Source organism: Eleginops maclovinus, chromosome 2, assembly GCF_036324505.1.
Source record: "Eleginops maclovinus isolate JMC-PN-2008 ecotype Puerto Natales chromosome 2, JC_Emac_rtc_rv5, whole genome shotgun sequence".
NCBI classification, from domain to species: Eukaryota; Metazoa; Chordata; class Actinopteri; order Perciformes; family Eleginopidae; genus Eleginops; species Eleginops maclovinus.
The window spans coordinates 22,413,502-22,436,756 of record NC_086350.1 but is presented as its reverse complement, the minus strand read 5'-3'; the positions used below and the strand labels follow the sequence as shown (position 1 = coordinate 22,436,756).

The following is a 23,255-nucleotide window of genomic DNA, read 5'->3' as shown; positions in this document are numbered from 1 at the left end:
TTTGGACCAGAGGTTGGGGGTTGACCATTGCCCGTCATTTTGAGGGGCAGGGTCGTAAAAATCCGTCATTGTCCATTATTTTCGTCTTTGTATTTTAATTTTTTAAAGGGTTTATATTGGGCCCTTCCCATAATGCTTATTTTTTAATAGCCTAAATTTTTTTTTATTGATTTATGTCTAAAAAAAATAATTCACAGAACACGTGTTTAATAATAATTATTTATTATGCTTTCTTTTTGCGATCAGAATTTTTTCGCTGTGAAAACTGGGCTGTCTTAGAAGATGGGTATTTTAGCCGAACGAAGTCAATTATGTGAAATAAACGCTCAAGCAGCTCAAATTTCCCTTCTTGGCGATGGATTGAACTGCGTTCCCTGGTGTAATAAAAGTGTATTGGATTCTGCCCCGGGCGTTGCTTTAAAAGTTTCGTTTTCCCTCCGACGACGATTTCGTGGCGGTTTTTATTTTATTTAAAGGCTAAACCCCCCGTCGTGCAACACTAGACATGGGAAAAACCCAGCCCCACCTAGCCAACGTCTAAAATCGGGAAACTTTTCCCCCCTAGCGAAGGTTTTGAGAAAGGGGCCGCAGGAGGCCCCCTAAAACGAGGGATTTCCCGCCCCCCTCCCCCAGCACTCTCTTATCGGGAGAAAAAATCCCTCTGCATGCGGTTACAGGAGCCCCGCGAAGTGGGGGGCACAACAAACTAAATGAATTTTTTTAATGCAAAATTCGCCCACTGCTTTCTGAGTGTTGGGAAAAGGGGAAACGCCCCTAAAACGGTAGATACCCTACAACTGCGCTAGGCTCATTGACGTGCAAATGGCACGGCCGCAAAGGGTTTTTAAAACCGGAGCATGGCTTTGAGTGCGATGGAGTGAATTGGCGTGGCTAAATGTATCGCCCACTGAAACCAAAACCACCCCGTAACTCGGCTCAGATTAAAATTTGGGTGTCGGCAAAAAAAAAGTTAGAGGGGTAAGAAAAAATGTCAAACTTGCCCGGTATTTTAATTGTGATTTTTTTGTTTTGTTTTTTTGTAATGATCATTGTAAAATCGTCAAAATGAGGCGGCCTTCAGATTTTTCCGTCTAGCTAAAAAAAAATCCTCAATGAGGCATTTGTGGTTAACGCGACTTGGTTTTTGGCAACTATCAACCAAGTTTAAAAATTGTTAATTTATTCACTACAGTAACCCGTGGCCCGTTTGAGTATATTTGCAATCAGAATATTGAGCCCCGTATTGCATATTTTTTAATTTGTTTGCATAGACAGAACTCAAGGCCCCAATTGGAGTTCCTTTTTTTTTTCCCTTTTTATTTAACAAAAAATTTTGCAGATTTTTTTAGATCAGTTGTGAATGTAGGTATATTTTTTATCAATGGAAAACGAGTAGTTAACTCATGGGAAATTATTATAGTAATTGGTGGGTAAAGGGGTTTCTAAAGGGATTTTTGTTTTGTCTTTTTTAAAAAAAAATTTTAAACCCCATAAGATGAGAGAGAGAGCATTGCTGGTTTTAAGAGTAAAAAACATGAAAAATTTTGAGTAACCCCTCGTCCCCAACAAAAAAAAACATTTTTCGCAAGAGAGGTTTACAAAGAACCCCAGAATATTTAATATGGTTTTTAGTTTCCCGGTGTAAAGGTGGTTTGTTTCCTTTAAATGAATTTTTGATAACCCAGTATATTTGTATTTTATTCCTTTTTAATAAAAAATTTTTGTAACATTTAATGGCTTGTTTCGAAAATTTGAATGTTTGTCAAAAGTTATAGTAACAAAGGGTAAATCATGTAGACAAAAGATTTTCATAGAATGTCTTTAAAGATTCTACAACAAGGGCAAAAGGAAGACATCATAAAAAGACATTTCAGTTCATCGAGAAAAAACATAAAACAGCGACTACTCACCTGTTCGCCAGCAAGAAGCAACAGCCAGAACAAAGCATCAGACAGAGTTTGTCTGAGGTCAAAGTGAATCTTGATTGAGCAAATTTGCCCTTTAAATTTACCCACAACATTTCATGATGTGGGTCTTCCCAGACCCAAACACCAAACTATACACTTTTTTAGAGGGACCTTCAGAATGGGCTAAAAATGTTAGAATCAGTTTTGTAGTGTTTACATAGCTGTAGTGGAGGATATATGTGGTGTATTAAATCTGTTAGTTGTCTGAGGTCATAAGGAGTGCAGGGAAGATTTTCGTTCAGGGGCCATTGGTGGGCAATGGGAGGTTGTATAACACACATGTCATTAGTGGGGCTTTACGTTGTCATTGATTACCTCTGTGAGGCACACACTTTGGACACCCCACACACATTTTCTTCTATAAATTGCATTGCACAAAGACATTACGGGGGATTTCCCACAATTGGCTCTGGGAACCTCGTATTGCCCGTGTTGGTGATGTTTACTATGTGTTGTAAAAAACCCCTTATTATATACAAGCTGGGGTCTCCGGAGACTTCTTATCATCTTCACAAACATGGCTACAAGATGGTATACCTCAATATCATGAAGCGTTGTTCCAAGAAAAAAAACAAAAAAAAAATAGAGGTAGATATTATATCTTTTTAATTTGAAAGGGCTCATGGCAGACCTGAACACAAACAAAAGGGGTTTAAATGAATTTGGCCTAACTGCACAGCATTAGAGTGCAAACTCAACAGAATACACACAATAGCTGTTGTGAAAACCTTAATAAAATGTGTTATCTTTTATGGACCAATGATAGTGGAATTGTTAATTATGAATAATAACAAGAGTCTTCATGGTGGATAGCGGCAGGCTGACTGCGAACAAGCAAACGGTGTGTTTGCTGACAGCAGAAAACGCCCTTTTATTAGAATTTCATCAGAGGCAAATGTCGGTTTTTACACGGATTTGCTGAATAAACCTTTGGTCGGTTGGAAAACATTTTTTGATGATTCTCTAATGCATTTTAAATAATTATAAAAACGAAAGAGACGGAAAAGCCGCTGTGCATGCTTGTCACGGTGGAGTATTTGTGAGGTTTTGAGGCTAACCCAAAAATAATTTAAGAGCCTCAGACCTCTAAATGACTTTAATATGAAGAGACACATGTCTGCTATCAGCCATTGACTCCAGACTTTTGCCGTTTTCCACATTTAGTTTTTTGAGTGTATTATCTATGAAGAGAAAACACAAGTTGCAAAGTTTTCAGGGCTGCAGAGAGGAACCCCGGCTTAGTTGAGTCTTCACGGGTTCATGGTGTGTTTAAGTCCAGCCCCTGCGCAGCTCTCTTCACCAGTTCAGTCGTGTTCGTGTTAGTGAGAGCAGGAAGAAAATCCCAAAAAGAAAATGGCGAAGTACTCCAGCCGCGCACCGGCCAAAGCCCTCAAAAAGAAGGTGTCCAAGCCGAAAAAGGCTGGTCCCGGCGTCCGGGATCTCATCACCAAAGGGTGTGGCCGACTCCAAAGGAGCGAGCGGCATGTCTTAGCCGCGTTTAAAAAGGCTCTGGCTGCGGGGGCTACGTGTGGAGAAGAACAAATTTTCCCCGTCAATACCCCCATCAAGACCTGGTCGTTAAGGGGACTCTGGTTCAGACCAAGGGCACCGGGGCATCCGGATCATTCAAATGAGCAAGAAGGTTCCCAACCCAAAGCCCAAAAAAGCCGCTTAAGCCAAGAAGCCGCAGCCAAGAAGCCGCAGCCAAGAAACAGCAGCGGCCAAAAGCCGGCGGCAGCAAAGAGTCTCCAAGAAGGCAAAGAAACCCGCAGCAGCCAAGAAAGCAGTTACCAAGAGCCCCAAGAAGGCCAACCCAAAAGCCCGAGAAGGCCCCAAAAAGACGGTGCAAAGAGCCCCAAGAAGGTGGTGAAAAAAGCCCCGCAGCCAAGAAGTCCCCGCAAAGAAGGTTGCAAAGCCCAAAGCGAAAAAGGCAGCACCAAGAAGAAGTGAGCTGTCATCAGTTGATTGCTAAGATCCACAAAGGCTCTTTTAAGAGCCACCACCTCATCCTTTAAGAGTAATTCCCTTATAACTGTGGTCCTTAGCTGCAGACAGCGAGAAGCCCAAGTTATGTCTTTTTTATTAACTTTTAATAAACATAAACATACAAACAATTAAGTAAATACTTATGAATGAAAACAGCACTTGTTAACTTAAGAGCTTTGTTATGAAGTTTATTTGGGTGGGAGATAAGATCTCACAATCTTGTATGATTTCTAATGGATTTCGCAACCCTATCAAGAAGCTTGGTTTTCATTTTTTTTCCATGATTCATCACAGAATTCTAGGCTAAGGGTCATATTCATCAGTACGGCAGTCGAGATATTACCTCTAACTTATTTAAAGTTGTTTGGATTGGGAGGAAGAACTGACAAATCTACCCCTTAACATTACAATGTATTTATTCTATGTAATTAATATTGCTCTGTATTTATGTTTGTAAATAATTGTGAAGTTATGTCCCTTTTTTTTAGATATTACGCTCAAGTAAAAGTATATTAATCTTTAAAAACAATATAAAACAGTGGACTTTTAACTGTGTTATTCAAAAATTTCAAATGTATACAAGAATCAAGCTGGAAGGTAATTGAGAATTTAGAATAAACAAGAGCTTAAAAATAGATGAGCATCTGTTTGTCAATCATTTGTTGAAGTTTGGGAATAAGCTGTTCATTGAAAAGTGAGGTGGCTCTTAAAGAGCCTTTGTGTTATTATGGTCTGATCTCGATTCCATTTAAGCCCTCTCTCACGGATGCGGCGGGCCAGCTGGATGTCCTTGGGCATGATGGTGACCCTCTTGGCGTGGATGGCGCACAGGTTGGTGTCCTCGAACAGGCCGACCAGGTAAGCCTCGCTGGACTCCTGCAGAGCCATGACAGCGGAGCTCTGGAAGCGCAGATCGGTCTTGAAGTCCTGAGCGATTTCTCTCACCAGGCGCTGGAAGGGCAGCTTGCGGATCAGCAGCTCCGTGGATTTCTGGTAGCGACGGATCTCTCTGAGAGCCACGGTACCGGGCCTGTAACGGTGAGGCTTCCTTCACGCGCCGGTGGCCGGGGCGCTCTTACGGGCAGCCTTGGTGGCCAGCTGCTTCCTGGGGGCTTTGCCCCCGGTGGATTTACGAGCGGTCTGCTTGGTTCTTGCCATCTTAGATTTTACTGTCCCTGCTGTGGAGAAGTAAGTGTTGGCGAAATAACCTGCGGCTCTTATAAGCTTTAGAAAGGCTTGTGAAATAGTGACGCTGCTTCAGACCTCTGGCTCCTGATTGGTGAGTTTTCCTTCTTGCGCTCAGCACCGCCTAGAGGTGCAACCCACCCACCTGAATCTCCGCTGCCTATTGGTGGATTATGTTTTTTTAAAAGCCCGCTAAATCCAGAGTGTGACGTCACCTGATCGCTGATATATAAAGCAACATTGCTTTCGTTGGTATCACATTCTCGTGTACCAAGCTTGTAAAACACATCTCAAAATGAGTGGAAGAGGCAAACCGGTGGTAAGTCCAGAGCAAAGGCTAAGACCCGCTCCTCCCGTGCCGGGCTCCAGTTCCCCGTCGGCCGTGTCCACAGACATCTAAGGAAGGGTAACTATGCCCAGCGCGTCGGTGCCGGAGCTCCCGTCTACCTGGCGGCTGTGCTTGAGTACTGACTGCTGAGATCCTGGAGCTGGCTGGAAACGCTGCCCGCGACAACAAGAAGACCCGTATCATCCCCCGTCACCTGCAGCTGGCTGTCCGCAACGACGAGGAGCTCAACAAGCTGCTGGGAGGAGTGACCATCGCTCAGGGCGGTGTGCTGCCCAACATCCAGGCTGTGCTTCTGCCCAAGAAGACCGAGAAGGCTCCCAAGAAGTAAACCTTGATACTTGCTGTCTGTTGCAAGCCAGACCCCAAAAAGGCTCTTTTAAGAGCCACCCACTCCTCTGATAAAGACACCAGTTTCCCAAAGTTGAAATAACCCGAATCTGTATATAGTTACACTAACTCTTTAGCTTAAGTGTATTCATGTTTCTAAATGCTACCCCCATGTTCAGTTGCATCATATTTCTTGACAGCCACTGCTCAAATTTTTAAATATGTGAGAAATGAGCAAATGCAAAGCCTTATTTATTTCACTACAGATAATCAATACAATAAATAACCTAAAGGCTTTAACCATATCCCATCCTGAGAAATTGCACACTTTAATTTGTATTTAAGTATTACTATCTCTAATAAAGAATGGTTTTCCTATATAATATTGATCTTGAAAACACTGTCTGGCCCAAGGACATTTTACCCCAAATTGTTCCTGTGGGGACTGCCCACAGTATTGAATGTAAGTGACTTTTTATATAATCACAATCATAATTTGCTGCTCATCATTATGAGCCAGGGTTGTGTGCAATGGAACTAGTGGTCTAATATTCAATTATAAATGTTATTATGTATATATGATTTTATTACAAGTTAACAAAGTTTTCATCCAGCCATTAATATAAAGTCTCACCGTATTTCATAAACAATATTTTTAAAGGAATTTGAAATGTTTTGAAAGATATGTGGATGGCTGCAGGCTGGGCTGCAGCGTTGGCCCCCCTAGCAGTTTTCCGCTCTCCTTCCTCTCTTAGGTCCGCAGAGAATAGTTAAATACTGCCTGTCAGACTAACGGAAGGCATTCGTTTACAACGACCCAAACTAACGCAACATAAATATGAGTGGAAGAGGAAAAAGGAGGAAAGGGACTGGGCAAAGGAGGCGCCAAGCGTCACCGTAAAGTTCTCCGTGATAACATCCAGGGAATCACCATAGCCCGCTATCCGCCGTCTGGCTCGCCGTGGTGGAGTGAAGCGTATCTCCGGTCTGATCTACGAGGAGACCCGTGGGGTGCTGAAGGTGTTCTGGAGAATGTGATCCGTGATGCGTCACCTCACCGAGCACGCCAAGAGAAAGACCGTGACTGCCATGGAGTGGTGTTTTGCCTGAGAAGGCAGGGTCGCATCTGTACGGATTCGGAGGTTAAAAACTAGTCTTCGGTTAATAACCAAAACGGTCCTTTTAAGGGCCAACCCCAAATTCTCAACACAGGAGCTGACTTTCCCCTTCCCGTTAATAATGACTAATCATTAAGGTCGGGTTGTGGAGATGTATTGAAACGCAGGAGACGTTCATTAAAGTTGAGGACACGAATGCGGCTCTCGTTTAATCACACCCGTCAAAGTTATAACAAAACAAGAATGGCGCTGTCCTGTAAACCAACAAGCATGGGGCCCCAAATCAGTAAAAACACAGGGTTATTAATTAAAGGACCCCGATCCCTTTTTACAGTGTACTTTTAAGCATAAACCAACGGTCATCTTACAGGCATGAAACAACAGTGTGTAGAACCCACTTAAGAAGGAGGTGATATTTGTATATTAGAGTCACTACAACGTAACTGTTTTGAAATGATTATTACACTACATCATGTCTCAGATGCATGTGGAAAGGAACACCATTTCAATAGGAGGAAGGTAGCATCTGACAGCCTCTTATGAAAGAGCTTAGTATCTCGTTTCAGTCGTTAATACAATGAGCCACATACCAGAACTGGATAAATAAAAACGTTAAAGCATACCAGACATTGCTTACTTTTGTAACCAGTTTCATTAAAACAATTATATTTATGATTTAAAAAAAATCTCCCAAACAGGAGAACTTTTGATTCTGAACTGGTTGAGGAATACATTTAATTCACACCAATACTTCACGGTCATTATTTCTTGCCCACTTATACTGCTGGTCTCAAACAGTGCTAACATATTTCTAATCATTGCATATGTCCTCTTTTGAATTATTTCAATATAACATTTAAAAATGTATCATATTGGACTGATGTCACCACCATACATTATAAAACATTCTGATATCACGGATATCTTATTAAAACCCTTCTTTCCTTGAGGACTCAGGCGTTCTCAATAATGACATCACTTGTTTAATTGAAATAGACATTATATCCAGCACACCAAGTCTTTGAGTCCTCTACTGTACTTTCTGCCTAACAATTTAAGAGTTTACATTATTCATGAATTATGCACGTGATTAAATGAGTTGTAAACATATTTATAAAAATAACAGAAATACGTCTGTAGATGTAGTGGGTGGCTCTTAAAAGAGCCTTTGTGTTGTTGGTATACAGCAGCAGAGTTTACTTGGAGCTGGTGTACTTGGTCACGGCCTTGGTGCCCTCAGAGACAGCGTGTTTAGCCAGCTCTCCGGCAGCAGCAGGCGGACAGCGGTCTGAATCTCCTGGAGGTGATGGTGGAGCGCTTGTTGTAGTGAGCCAGACGAGAGGCCTCACCGGCGATGCGCTCAAAGATGTCGCTCACAAAGCAGTTCATGATGCCATAGCCTTGGAGGAGATGCCGGTGTCGGGGTGGACCTGCTTCATCACTTTGTACACGTAAATGGCGTAGCTCTCCTTCCTGGACTTTTCCTCTTCTTGCCGGTCTTGTGGCAGTCTTGGAGACGGCTTTCTTTGAGCCCTTCTTGGGCGCTTTTACGGAGGGTGCATCAGGCATGATGATCAGTCGGGGATTGACAGTCAGATTGCTGCTAGGAACAGAGCCGCCATTTTATATCCACTCATGCAAATTCTGCTGTGCTGTTGCTTGCACGGATTGGTTATTGTCTGCGCATGACTGAGCGAGCCTACGCATAAAAAATGATGATATACTGAGCAGATTTATCTGCTTTATTTGAATATAAGAAGGGGGAAAAAATGTTTAAACACTATTCTGCACCCCCTGTTTTTTTGACAATAAATAGAATAAAATAATAAATAATGATAATGGAAATACTTGGTATTTAAAGAAGCAGTTATTGCTGTAAAGATACTAAATTGGTGTTTATAAAATGAACACATGCACCAGGGGTGTCCAAACGTTTTTCACATTCAAAAAATCTATGACGGTTGGGCCACACATCCCCCCACCTCTAGTGTGTAAAACTTATCAAACCAATCAAATGTAAGTAAAGTATGCTTGATAGTTGGATATGCTTAAAGAAAGAAAGACAAAAAAAACAAAAAAACAAAACAAACTGGCTACATTATAGCTTTCCATTAAGGGGTTTTCATTTATTTTGTTAATAAAGTGTTGGCAGCTCATTCTCACCTCAGATTGCTTCTTAATCAGGATGGGGGATCCCTCCTCACAGCTCGGGTGTAAGGGGGGAAAGGGGATGGTATATCTCAAGCTTCTTATGAGGTTATAAGTTATAGTTATCAGGCTTGCTAATACATCAACTTAGGTTTGTTAGGAACAGTTGACAACGTTAAATGATTGAATTTATTGAGAAATTCTGCTTATTAACACATAAATACTGTGTAATATATTTGTAACTCACCTATAATGCACTCAGTGGGAGCATGATGCTGCACTTTGAACTGAAGGATGGCTGGCAAGTCAGGAGTAAGTTTAGTGGTTGAAATACGAAGGACATCCAGAGAAGGCTATCGGTCATTTTGGTTCTCAATCTGCTTTTGTTCAGAGTCAACATCGAAAAGGTTTGCCCACATATCTAGGAGTCGATCAGACTCATCATTCTTTTTGCGTGCTGTTTCATCAGAGGAAACTTGGCCTTTACCAAGCTTCAGTAGAATTTGGACAGGGAGAGAAGCTGATGTTGATTCATCAGAGAATCATCACACTGCATTTCGATAAGTTCTAATTGCAGACTCTCTTCCACTTTTTCTGCATCCATCAGGAAGGGTGACGAGGACAGCTTGATTAATTTCTCAATGGTAGAAATATCTTGGAAGCGCTGGCTGAATTCTTTCATGAGCACTGTGATCAATGTTAAATTATCCCCTTTTTGAAGAAACGTTGGCCTGTGGAAATGCACATTTGATTTCAGACAGCGTAGGGAAATGTGCAACATTGAAGTTGTAACTCCACACAGCTTGTCCCATTTAAGTCCCATCTTGTCTATCGCATCTGACACAACTTCAAATATGATATTTCCCTTTGTTGTGCCCTTTAGACTCCTAAGATCAAGCAAGCTCCTCCGTAATGCAAAGTTATCAACTCCCCACAAAAATACAAAAAAAATAAAAACGCTGTGTGGTGTCTGTGGCATCTGTGGACACATCACATGCAATCGAGTAAAAATCAAAAGCACAGGCTTTATCTGCCACTTGGTGTTTTACGTTAGCTGAAAGTCTTCGATTTGCGTGCAACTGTGTTTCTGGACATGCTAACGTTGTTGATTTCTTGCATTTTTTCCAGACACATTATTCCTGTGACTTTTATAAAGTCACCATCAGTCATGACTTACCCAGGACATTTGAATAGAGCAGAGTTGTTATTGTCATCAATAAAACATGTGCTTTTCCTACTATGACATATGCTGATGTGCAAAAATGTCCAAAATTGTTATATATACTGTTTTCATCGACAGCACCACTATGATTAATCAACAGGCAGACCCTGAATTCAACACTTGGTAAAAAATCATTTCAAATTTTTATCTTACTTGATGATTTCACATCTGTCTTTTCATGACATTTTGAGCCTAGCATATCAAAACAAGGGTGTGGGGGCTAGCCAGTGAACACAACAAAAAACACCTTCAATTAACTCAGATAATGTCAATTTTATTTAACTTAACTTACAATAGCAAGAGAACCACAACGCTAACCAGTGTCGTGTTTTACTAGCCAGTGTGTAGCTGGTTGTTATTAAAGATGAAGCTCCAACTCTTAAGTGCAACTTTAATCATATTTTGTTATTGTTTTAATACATAGTTTATGAGGAAATAAAAAGATAGAGTATACTTTTAAAGAGTTGTAAAGTGTAATTTTCACTTTTAGTCAAGCTAAGCTAAGCTAAACACCACCTAGATGGAAGACAATATGGAAGTCCTTCTTTTAATAACATTTTAAACAAAGTTTTGGAAATTATTTCTAAATATTAGTCATGGGTAATTAGGTAGCCAGTTGGGGATTTGAGTATTTACGACAGATTATTTTTATACACAAACATATGTAATTATATGCTTGCATAGCATTCAGTATGCTACCTACATACATGTAATGAGTTTTGTATTGTTAAAATATGTTTATTTTTTCTGTAAACTTGTGGGGTTTTTTGTGCATAGAATTCTATTGTGTTCTAAATATGCTAATGAGGGAATGTGCTTCATAACATGAAACATTCTTACCTTCTGGAACCCTAAAATTCTTGTAGCTTCCACTACTGAAGCTCACTTAGACTTCAGGTTCATTTCAGCTTTCGAACAAAAAGAGATAAGACTTCATTTTAACTTCAAGTTAAAAAAAAGGGATCAAATAATTTATCAAGATGTTTGGGGTACATTGGTTTAAGTGTGTTTTTTCAAAGCACAAACATGCCATTAATAATGTTTGTGATAAAGGCAAACAATGCCTCAGCTCTTGTAGGAGGTAAGAACATTGTTAACTGTTCATTTAAATGTGTCTTAACTAGTGCTGTATACACACCCTTAGTTTGATTAGCTACTTTTTTTAGTTTATTGATGGATTTTTATTTGTTGTAAGTGTTTTAAAACTTGACAATTGTTGTTACGTCATATTGTGTCTTTTTCAAAATAAATTCAGTGAATGATTTTACTCAGAAGTGCCCAAGAGCACTGCTTTTAAAACATTGGGCTCAGGACCCTTCACATTTGTGTCTATGAATTTGTTTGACTTTGGTGAACAAGTATTAATGTTACAATGAAATAACCAACCATCTTTCTCTCTAGATTTGTGTCACCACCTCGAAGGACACCTCTTCACAGTCACATGGAAAGCCAAAGAATACACAATGTTGGGATTGGCTTTTTAGATGTTGCAAGGTTTGTTTCACAATAACAGCCAAAAACTCAACACTTACCAGATAGTTACTTTACAGGACTAATTGAGAGTAAAAAATCATACTGAAGTTGTTTTGTCCTCTAACAGAGAAGACGTAGTGTCGCTCCATCTACTAAAACCAGCGTAGTACAGAGGAAGGTAAGGACAATGATTCTATGCTGCTTTCACTGTCCGCATGAACATAAAAAAGTGGCATATAATATGTTATTCCCGAAGTAAACTATAACTTGTCTGTCTTTAACATTATATCATCCTTTACGTTTACATTAAGTTTAAGAGACTCATTTTCTTCTCACTTGGTAATATGATCATTGGCTCAGTTTATGAATTTAAAAAAGGGGGTTCATCTCCCCCGGTTTAGATTAAATCTGGCAGGGACTTTGTAAACAAAGGACATTTTTAAATAGTCACTTATAGTGCCAATAATGAATACATAAAAAACATTTTCATTAACATATTTGTATTCTTCCAGCAGCAGTCGAAAACCACCACAAGAATCAAGTTCATTTTCTCATCAGGATGAGGTGGTGCCGTTTGTTTGGATGAGGAGCTGTTGAAGACTTGTCTGAAAGGGACCTGTTGCCTGATTTTCAATGCAAAAGCGACACGGTTCAGGCTCTCAAAGAGTAGTCAAAGTAATTTAAAATGCACTTAAGTGAAATACATTTGTGTCAGTGTCACCTGTTTTTAAATATATCGTTATTATCATATGTGTTAACAATATAATCAAACAAACATTAAAGGTGAATGTGTACTTCCTCCAGCAGCGACCGATAACCCCTCAAGAGACAGACAAACAGGAGTTGATCTCGGTGTCTCACCAGGAAGAGTTGTGCCAGTCCCCCTTGAGTTGGAGAAGGACGTCTGCTTTCAAGACGACTTTCTTGATCTGCCCGACAACTCTGAGACAGAGCGGCCATCAACAGGACATAATCGCCAGGAAACTGAACAGGTAATTAAAATATACCTCCACATTTACTGATGGTAAATCCTAATCTAATTTTAGAATGCAACACATCCACCATGTTGTCATGTTTTATCAGATAAGTGCTGTCTGTCTATAATGATATAATAATATGTGATGGCCTTTCTGTCACCTATTCCATAATCTTAACTGTTTTTCTTCCAGCACCAGCCCTGGCACATCAAAAGGATCAAGCAGAAGCTGTCTCACCAGGATGAAGTGGTTGTCTGTCGTCCCAGCAGTGGAGGAGATCATCTCCGCTGTGGTGGGAAACCTGATTCATGGAAGAGAGTTTGTTGCAGAGCTACAGGCCTGAACGGCAGGCCATACAGGAGTTGGTTCATTGAGGAGGAATTTAAAAAGTGAGTAAAAAAAAAAAATACAATCCAATTAAGATCTTAGATTCCCAAGGACGATAGAGGACCATTTCACTTCCAAGCTTCTTGTCACATCCATCGACCATGTGTGTTTTTCTTTTTCCTCTCCTAGAACCCCAAACACTGCAGATGGCTTCGGTGATTGTGTGAAGGCTAAAACTCCACATCATCTCTTTCGGGTAGGTAACAAGTCTGTCAAAAATGAGTTCCAGTTTTTAATTGGTCAGAGAGTGATGATGTTGACTGTTGTTATTTTGTTTTGTTTAAGATTTCCCAACATTGGACAGACTTGTTACATGAACTCCAGCCTTCAGAGCCTTCTGACACTGGGGAACTTTGTCAAGGACTTCCAGCGTCAGAAGCAAGTCTGGTGTTCAGCTTTTGATGCCCAACTGATAAGGTACGGTAACGACACACACACGCACACAGCACGCACGCACGCAGCACGCACGCACACACACACCACACACCACACACACCAACACCACACACACACACACACACACACCACACACACCACACCACACACACCACACACAACAAACACCACACCACACCACACAAACCTGTAGAATAAAATGTATACTAGCTGTAACTCTTCTCTTTTTCGCTCTGCAGAAAGTTCATGAGCATCAGAGACGCCCACACATCCAGAGACTCCAACAGTAAAATGCGCCTCCTGCAGTCATTCAAGGACGAGGTGTCTGTTGAGGCACCAGAATTTTGTGGCTACGAGCAAATGTGAATCAGCTGGTTTCACGTTTCCTTTTTCCCCTCCTCCTTGTAGTTTCTGCTCTGCTTATAAACTCCTCTGGGTGTTTCCGTGTTTTTACAGGATGCTCACGAGTTCATGACCTCGGTCCTGGACCAGATTTGGACAGTGTCCCCCTCCTGCAAGACATTGCAGCTTCCATGGGAACAGGCTACACGTGCCCTGTGGAAAGCAACCTGGTGTTCAAGGGGAGAACATCAGGACCTGCATGAGGTAAAACCTTACAGAACAATATCACAAAACATTGTCACCTAAGAAACTCCCTGGTCCAGTTTAGCAGGGTGTTGTGTCTTGATCTCTGTGGCTGTATTTTTTAAACATGTTGTTATTCTATGTGCAGTTGTGGGGCTGAGTCAAGAAGGCAGGAAGTGTTCACAAACCTTTCCCTGGATCTGGTTCTGGTTAGCTGTATTGAAGACATGATTCAGGAGTACCACAGGTAAGATTCACCTGTCATATCCTCACAGCCTGAAACACACACACAGGTTATGTTTGTATGTAGTGTTTAACATCCTTTGTCTCTGTTCTGTAGGAAACTGAGTTGGAGTACAAGTGTGAGTGTGGAGGAAGAACATCTGCCAGAGATCCTGCTTTAAGACCCTGCCCAAGTGAGTGAAATTATATCATCATGAAAAATCCCTTTCCCAAGCTGTGCCCTACTATTCCTAAAACATGTTTTAAGCTCATACTGAAAGAAACGCTTTTAAAAAACAGTGTTCAGTCCTTAACCATCCTTTTTATTCTGCAGAGTGCTCATCTTGCACATGAAGCGCTTCCGCTTCACCTCCTCCTACGAGTTGAGGAAGTTGCACGACCCCATCGAGCTTCAGAGAGACATGGTGGTGTCCTACAAAGAGGTAAAAAAACTAAACTCACCTGAGAACAAACAGCCAACAAATTAGAAAATGATTTGACCTGTGTTTGCTGCTGATTTTGTGAGTGTGTGTGTTTGTGTGTGTGTGAGGCTAACTCTATGTTTCTTTAAAGGATGGCGCCTGCTACAGTCTAGTCAGCGTCGTCAGCCATCTAGGCTACAGTGGAAAAGCAGGTAAGATAATCACACACTGATTGGACCTACAGTTTAGTTGTCATTAGGAAGACATTCTGTATAACTTGAAAAGATAGGAAAGCAGATATAGAAGCTTTTATGATTTTAATAAACACATAATCAACGTTTCTGCTGAAGCTGCATCTTAATGTTTTTACAACGATCTCTCTCTTTAGGACACTACATCTGTGATGGGGTTAATCCAGATGCCCATCCCGACGCCCATCCCGACGAGCCATCTGACCCGCTGGCTCACCTTCAATGACGCGCATGTATCTGAAACAACTGGAGGATCTGTTTGTGAGCAGCGGAAGGAGTCGGCCTACATCCTGTTTTACAAAAAACGGGTAAGAAAACAACACTGTTCACAACCTTCACTGAATTCCAGGAGATAGAGCACATCAGGGTATTAACGGCAGTGATTAACTGTATTCTCAGGAATAGGAGGTGGTCCAGCAGCAGATCCCGACCACAGGAGGATGGGCAGAAAGAAGAGACAGTTTCTACTCCAGGTTTTCTCCTCACAGAGGGAGTTTTCCCTTGCCAGTTGCACACAGTATCTGCACCACTGTGATATTTACTGTTAGCATTTGGCTTGCTCTCTGTCAAACTTGAGAAATTAAACATGATCTCCCTGCATGGAGGACTGTGCTATTTCTTGTTTTTAAGTTAAAGGTTATTGAACAAGTACTCTAATGGTTCTATAACTGATTTGTACTTGGATCACGTTTACTAATGAGTTTATTTACAGGCTGTGTTTTTTGATGCATAATGGTCCTCTTTGTGTACAGTGTGATAACATTTTTAAAAACATGTGATGTGTGATCTCAATGTCAATAACCCTGAATAATATGCAAATGTGTACATAGGCTATTATACTCACTCTACCTCATTAGATTTTAATTGTAATCTTAATTTTAAAAAGCTCCAGCTACTTTGCACACTTTTGTAATGTATATGATATTCTATATCTATATGCTTCTATTTTTGTAGTAAATTGGTCTATGTTATATTTATTTATTGTGCATGGTTTACATACGGCATTGATGTTGTTTATGTGTATTTGTTTACTATTTATGTTTTTATTGTATTACTTTTGTAATCTATAATTTTTTAATTATATTATGTCAAATGCCCATATCGGGATGAATAAAGTATATCTAATATAATCTAAGAATGATAACGGGGTGTGTTAATACGTTTTCATTTTCAAGGAATTCACTTAAATATATACAGAAAAATACATTGCGAACTTTGACAAAGCCAAAGGATTGTTTATCAATGCTTATCCCTATTTCAAAAACCTGGTAAAAATCTGATGTTAAATCAAATGTGTCAACTGCACAACAAAAACAGATGTATGACATGTTTTCCATTAATTAAATGGCAGAGGTGAGAAGCAAGATGGCGCCGAGGATGGCTGCCGAGGGATGGCTGCCGTGTCTCGAGCTCCTCAACAACTCCACATCTTAGTGTTTTTATTGTTTTACTTTGTTGGTTGTTTTTAACTTTTTTTGCAACATGCAAACCGCCCAAGCGAGCCCTATCATCCAATATGATAGAGAACAACTTTTACACATCAGGTCGCTGGTGGACAGCAATAATCCACGACGACCTGCAAACAATGGAGAGTCTCCGTGTTTACCTGCTGGAGCTCTACCTGTGGAGCGCAGGAGGAAGAGACCACGAGGTTCCCGGGCCGGGGTCCTGGTCAGGCTGAGGAAACGTGAAAACAGGCCTCCTCTACCGAGTTTACTTCTGGCAAATGTCCAATCCCTGGATAATAAGCTGGACGAACTCCGTAGCAGGGTGGCATTTCAACGGGACATTAAGACCTGTAATGTTTTGGTTTTCACGGAGACTTGGCTCGACCCCACGATACCGGACGCCGCCATTGCTCCACACGGATTCTCCATTCATCGCCAGGACCGGACAATAAACTCAGGGAAGAGCAAGGGAGGAGGTGTCTGCTTCATGATTAACAACAACTGGTGCTCAGATGTGGAGATCATTTCTTCGGACTGTTCTCCCAGCCTAGAGCACATCATGATCGGATGCCGGCCTTTTTATCTGCCGAGGGAGTTCACATCTGTTGTTCTAACAGCAGTGTATGTTCCGCCGCACGCTGACAACAACACAGCGCTGGAGGAGCTGTATGGGATTATCGACAGGACAGAGACTTCTCGGCCAGAGGCCGCATTTATTGTGGCCGGGGATTTTAACAGAGCCAACATGAAGAAAGTCCTGCCGAAATACTATCAGCACGTCAGCTGCCCCACGCGCGGTGGAAATACACTGGACCATGTTTACACTCCTTTCCGGCATGGATATAAAGCCCTCCCCCGCCCCCCCTTCGGCAAGTCAGACCACATATCTCTTCTTCTGCTCCCCGTTTACCGGCAGAGACTGAAGAGGGACCGACCTGTGACAAGGACAGTGCAGCGTTGGTCCGAGCAGTCTGACTCTGCTCTCCGCCACTGCTTTGGCATCACGGAGTGGTGTGTGTTTGAGGAGGACGATATAAACACACACACTGACGCGGTCATTTGCTACATCGGCAAATGCATCGATGACGTCGTGCCGCGGATTACTGTACGGACATTCCCAAATGAGAAGCCCTGGATAAACGGCGAGGTCCGAGCTAAACTTAAAGCACGGGCCATCGCGCACAGCGGCGGTGATTTGGATGAGTACAGGAATTCCAGGTATGCACTCCGGAGAGCTATTAGCAGTGCGAAAAGACAATACAGGGACAAGGTGGAGTCGAACTACAAGGGCTCCAACGCCAGAAATATGTGGTCTGGACTAAAAACAATAACAGACTACAAAAGGACAACGAGTGGTGCTGAGGAAGTGTCTGCATCTCTCCCAGATGAACTGAACACATTTTATGCACGCTTTGAGAAGCCCCCGGCTGTGGAGGCACAGAAGGCCCAGGATCCCTGCTCACTGGTTTTAACCAGTGCAGATGTGTGTAGATCTCTGAAAAGGATCAACGCACACAGGGCTCCTGGACCTGATGGCATCCCTGGCCGTGCTCTCAAGGTGTGTGCAGTTCAGCTGGCAGATGTGTTCACAGACATTTTCAATAGGTCACTGCTCCAGTCTGTAGTCCCCACATGTTTTAAAGAGTCCATCATTGTCCCTGTCCCCAAAAAGACAAAACCCATCTGCCTCAATGACTACCGCCCAGTTGCACTCACCTCCATCATCATGAAGTGCTTTGAGCGGTTAGTCAAAACTTTTATCACCTCCTCCCTCCCTGACTCACTGGACCCCCTGCAGTTTGCCTACAGAGCAAACAGGTCCACGGATGATGCCATCTCCCTCACCCTCCACACTGCCCTCTCCCACCTGGACCAGAGGAACACTTATGTGAGAATGCTGTTCATTGACTACAGTTCAGCATTCAACACCATTGTGCCCTCCAAGCTCATCATTAAGCTCAGGGACCTTGGGCTCAACAGCGCCCTCTGTGACTGGATCATGAGCTTCCTAACGGGCAGATCCCAGGCAGTGCGGATGGGGAACATCACATCCTCCACCTTGACCCTCAACACCGGAGCCCCTCAGGGTTGTGTGCTCAGCCCTCTCCTCTACTCCCTGTTCACGCACGACTGCGTGGCCACACACAGCTCCAACACCATCATCAAGTTTGCTGACGACACGACCGACATCGGCCTGATCACAGACGGCGACGAGACGGCGTACAGAGAGGAGGTCAGAGCCCTGACATCTTGGTGCCAGGACAACAACCTCCATCTCAACGTCAGCAAAACAAAGGAGCTGATTGTGGACTACAGGAAGAGGCAGAGAGAGGCACACACACCCATCACCATCGACGGGACTCCTGTGGAGAGAGTCAGCAGCTTCAGGTTCCTCGGGGTAAACATCAGTGAGGACCTGACATGGACACATCACACCAGGGTCATATCCAAGACGGCTCGACAGCGGCTCTTCTTCCTCCTCAGGCTGCGGAAGTTCAACATGGACTCCAGGATACTCTGCAACTTCTACAGGTGCACCATCGAGAGTATCCTGACTGGCTGCATCACCGCCTGGTATGGCAGTTGCATCGCCCTCAACCGTAAGACTCTACAGAGGGTGGTGAAAACTGCTCAGCACATCACCAGGACGGAGCTGCCATCCATGGAGGACCTCTACACCCAGCGGTGTAGGAAGAAGGCCGGTAGGATATTAAAGGACCCCAATCACCCCAGCAACAATCTGTTCTGTCTGCTGCCGTCTGGCAGACGGTACCGCAGCATCCGGACCAAGACTACCAGACTCAGAGACAGTTTTATACCACAGGCTATAAGACTGCTGAACTCCTGAGCTGTGTGAATGTCTACTCACATCTTTTTATAGTACACACATACATATATATATATATATATATATTATACACATCTGCCATACATATCTGTTTATAGTACACATATCTATATATTATACATATCTGCCATATACATCTGCTATACGTAATATATGCATCTGTCCATACCTCCTCATTCAACAGTGTAAAGTATTTAAATACTTTCAATGTATTCCACATATGTATATATTTCACATCCTCAAATCTTTATTGTTGTTATTGTAAATATTCTTCTCTCTTTTTGCAATATTTTATTTATCTTATTTGCACCATGTATGTTGAGTTGTTGGAGGAGCACGCAACATAAGATTTTCATTGCCAACATATACGTTGTATATGCTGTGCATATGACCAATAAAGCCTTGAAACTTGAAAGTAACTAAGTACATTTACTTAAGTACTGCACTTAAAGACCTACTGAAACGGGTTTTGTTTACTTAAATAGGGATAGCAGTTCAGTTCTATGTATATTACTTGATTGTTTGGTGAAATTCTTGTATTTTTGGGGAGCACAAGCAGAATAATTGAGCGACTTTGGGCAACCGCACTACGTCGCAGCGTCTTTCAACCAGAAGGTTGTGGGTTCGATCCTAGCCCTAGCAGTCAACATGTCGATGTATTCTTGGGCAAGATACCTAACCCCAATTTGCTCCCGATGGCATGGCCAACGGTGTATGAATGTGTGTGAAAGGTAGTTACAAAGACTGTACTGCTCTGTGTGAATGGGATGAATGACATGTAGTATGTAAAGTGCTTTGAGGGGTCGAAAAGACTGGATAAAGCGCTATATAAGTAAAAGTCCATTTAACATTTACAAGAAAAAAACGATTTTTATCGACAACTTTCGCGTGAAGTCACGAGTGTAATTGTACCAGTGTTGCAACCATGGCTAGCACTACTAGTGAGAGTGATTTCAGCAAAAATGTGTCTGTTTCTGTTGGTGCTGAACATGATGAAAGCGTCAGTGAGCTCTCTGATGCCCCTGAGCCGTCATCAGATGGAGAAATCGACGTGGCAGAGCCACTGGGAGTCCAACCATATATGTTTGAGCCAGCTGTGTTAGACGCTGGGAGTGACAGTGACAGTGGTGAGGACGACGGAGTCGGTGGAGGGATAGACCACGATATAGATCGCCTACAAAATACAGAATGGTCATTAGTATTTCTTTTGACCCTGGCCTGTTATTATGTTCTTTAACCCATCTACTGTGACGGGCCACGTATAAGTATTAAAATGAACATACAATAGCTAACAAAGGGTAATATACCTGGTAAAAGAATTAACACAGTCATTCCCGGTGTCCTCACACACACACACATCTGAAAACAGTAAAATAAAAAGAAAGTGCAAGTTAGCTTACACGTGTAGCGCTAACCATTTTATAAACAAAAAAGAGAAAAACAGTCACTTTTTATGAATCAGGAAGTGCTCGACCGTTCGGGAGCTATACGTTTATAAAATAAAACTCAAACCACCCCTTAGTATTGAATCAAAGTCATTAATATAAAACAATAGCGGAGCTCCTAACTCGTTCACCTACCAGGTAGACAGCAAGGTCCGACTGCTGTTCTCCCCCGGGGTGCACGACCCTAAGCCACAGGGGTGTTTCCTTAAAGTACCGTAGAATAATTAAGTTTTATATGTGGTGTGATGAGTTTTTATGGCAAGTGGAATCAAACTACACCTTAACATCAATACATATGCAACTATAGGCTCACATGCTGTTTCAAGGGGGTCATGCTCACCCTGACAGGATACCTTTTCCTACATACACTATATAGACAAAAGTATTGGGACACTCCTCTTAATCATTGAATTCAGGTGTTTCCTTCCACCCCATTGCCAAAGGTCTATGAAATCAAGCACCTAGCCCTGCAGTCTGCAGGTGAAAGAATGTGTCATTATAAATACCTCACAGAATTTGAACGTGGTGCTGTAATAGGATGCCACTGTTACAAAAAGTCAGTCCTTGAAATTTCTTCTCTCCTAGATAGTCCACGATCAACTGTAAGTGGTATTATTGCAAAGTGGAAATGTTTAGGAGCCACAGCAACTCAGCCACGAAGTGGCAGACCACGTAAAGTTACAGAGTGGGGTTGCCGAGTGCTGAAGCATGTATTGCGTAAAAGTGGCCGAAACTCTGCTGATTCAATAAATGCAGAGTTCCAAACCAGCTCTGGCATTAATATCAGCACCATAACTGTGCGCCGGGAGCTTCATGGCAAGCCTTACGTGGCCAAGCACAATGCCAAACATGGGATGAAGTGGTCCATAAAGGCATGGTTGGATGAGTTTGGTGTGGAAGAACTTGACTGGCCCGCACAGAGCCCTGACCTGAACACCTTTTGGGATGAACTAGAACAGAGATTGCGAGCCAGGCCCTCCCCCTCCCCTCCAGCATCAGTGTCTGGGTTACCTCACAAATGTCATAAAAGCTCCTGTAGGTGTAATGTGTAGATGTCCCAATACTTTTGTCTATATAGTGTAGCTAGTTTAATTATTAAGCAAAAAGATCAGACGGTCCCCCTTCTATTTGCTATATTTACAATCATCGGTTGTGTAAAAATAAGTGATAAGTTACGACTTATACAACTATTGGCATAACTTCTGTTCAGTTTTTCAACTGATCTTTGATATCACTGTGTTGAATGATCCACATATACAACCCATTTTGCTCAGGCAGTAGAAATGTTGAGGTATGGAAATAATGGCCACAAAGATGGAGGCACAAGTGCAGCTCCTCATGGCAGAGAAACAAGTCATCATACTGCTGTTCACAATCATTTTTCATGCTTAGAGTTGCAACTCTCTCTCGCCACAGGTCTGTATAAATACATCCGATAGAACTCAATATTTTCATCTATAACTACACCAGTATAATGTATTCAAAGAACAAAATAAAAACTGTTAATTATCTCAGTTATTTACCCAAATGAGGTCAGCTGCTGCATTCAGTTTTTCCTCTTGTAAACGTGATCCTGTTTCAACAGCATTGAACAGATTTTCCTGTGTTCTTTTAAATGTTTATTGGTGCTATGTAATAAAACATTGTGGATTTCAGTTTCCAACATGTGTTTGCATTGATAGACCATCATGAATGTAGAAGACTATAAACAATTATCTTCCAGGTATGTAGACTTTTATGTTCACTTAAATAGTTGGCATGAGAAGTGAATTTATATTTTCTGACTACCATGTTACAATTAAGCTCTGCATTAGGTCAGTTTGGACACTGAACAGAGACCTAGTCTTTTATTTTGAACAAGTCTGGGTCATTTACTTTCAAATATCTAGAATGTGTGTATTTCTAGAACAGTGCCTTTTCTTATATTACCAATCCTCGCAACATAAATACTTTGTTACGTAGTGTATATTTTCAAACTAAGATTGACAAGAGCGGTGAGGAAGAGAGCAGCTAATATAAAAGTTATTAGAGATACAATGCTTGCATAGTACGATGATATTTTTTGGGTGCAAGTAACCAGCACCACATTATATTAAGGAATTTAGATCTGTATTGAGGATGTGGGTGGCCCTTAAAAGGGCCTTTTGGTTTTTTCTCCAACTGTCAAACGTTTAACCTCCGAATCCGTACAGTGTGCGACCCTGCCTCTTCAGGGCATACACCACATCCATGGCGGTCACAGTCTTTCTCTTAGCGTGCTCGGTGTAGGTGACTGCATCACGGATCACGTTCTCCAGGAACACCTTCAGCACCCCACGGGTCTCCTCGTAGATCAGACCGGAGATACGCTTCACTCCACCACGGCGAGCCAGACGGCGGATAGCGGGCTTGGTGATTCCCTGGATGTTATCACGGAGAACTTTACGGTGACGCTTGGCGCCTCCTTTGCCCAGTCCCTTTCCTCCTTTGCCTCTTCCACTCATATTTATGTTGCGTTAG

General features: G+C 42.1%; 5 pseudogenes; 3 read left to right on the top strand and 2 right to left on the bottom strand.

The window, feature by feature from the left end:
- The window catches only part of LOC134873354 (uncharacterized), a 26,512-nt pseudogene extending 3,257 nt beyond the window's left edge, over nt 1-23,255 (bottom strand).
- LOC134879320 (histone H1-like) lies at nt 3,321-3,939 on the top strand (annotated as a pseudogene).
- Nucleotides 5,434-5,815, top strand: LOC134873496 (histone H2A-like; annotated as a pseudogene).
- Nucleotides 5,434-23,255, top strand: part of LOC134873659 (histone H4-like) — a 32,928-nt pseudogene continuing 15,106 nt past the window's right edge.
- On the bottom strand, nt 8,129-8,501 carry LOC134873601 (histone H2B 1.2-like; annotated as a pseudogene).